Genomic DNA, 1,026 nt, shown 5'->3' on the forward strand with positions numbered 1-1,026 from the left:
GCTTAGTGCTCGCTGCAAAATAGCTATTAGGCTGCGGAGAGAGCAATTCTCATTCCATGGAAATTAACTGTAAAGAAGTCACATAACACTATAATCAGAGCCTATTGAGCTGCCATTGGAACCCATGACTCTCTTGACTTGGATTGGAAATGGGGCTGGTCCTTCTATTAGATGGAGAGAGATGGCTCCCTCAGACAGTTGATTCTGGGTGTCAGGAAAGGGTGAAAATTGTTCAGTTATTTGTCATTTTACTCTCAGACAGAAGCAGATGTGGAAATGTTTTTCTCTCTCCCTCAGGTGCCAAAATAACTTGATTAGCCTTGGATTACGCTGCCCATTGACTTAACTTTTCCACCTCAGATAGCAAAATGTCTTGAGCACGCCATGGCTGAAAATAGGTTGACTGCACAAACCTCTGTCCTTCACCCAACTTATTTTATTTATTTATAAAAATTGTGCACCGCCTTTCATCCGAAAATCACAGGATGGTTCACAACATAAAAATATGAAAACACAAAACACATAATATAACAAAAACAAAACAAACAAATAACTGCACTCCAACAGACACATTTAAAAGGCTGTACGATGCTAATCAGGTAAACAGCAAGTGGAAGAGAAACATTTTCACCTGGCGCCTAAATACATGTAATGAAGGTGCCAGACGAGCCTCCTTAGGGAGAGCATTCCACAGACTTCTCCTGTATCCTCCTTAGTGGCCATAACATTAAAGTCCATAAAATTAAAGTTCTGAGCTCCTTTGGGACAGAACCATGAGTATGGTCCTGGCTTCTAGCGTATATGATATTCTCTTCCTTCCTGTCTCTCTTACCTCCTTGCTCTTCTTGTGGCTCAAATTCCTTTCCTGGACTTACAGCCCCCAGTTGCCTCTTCCACCTGCCCTGTTTGTGTGTGATGGGAGGTGAATTGGTTCAGCTTCTTCCTGTCTGAAGTTCAGTTCTTCACATTTCCACATCAGTACGTGAATGCTTAAAAAAAAGAAACTCGCGAAAATGCATCAGTATG

Source organism: Zootoca vivipara, chromosome Z1, assembly GCF_965207765.1.
Source record: "Zootoca vivipara chromosome Z1, rZooViv2.hap1.1, whole genome shotgun sequence".
NCBI classification, from domain to species: domain Eukaryota; kingdom Metazoa; phylum Chordata; class Lepidosauria; order Squamata; family Lacertidae; genus Zootoca; species Zootoca vivipara.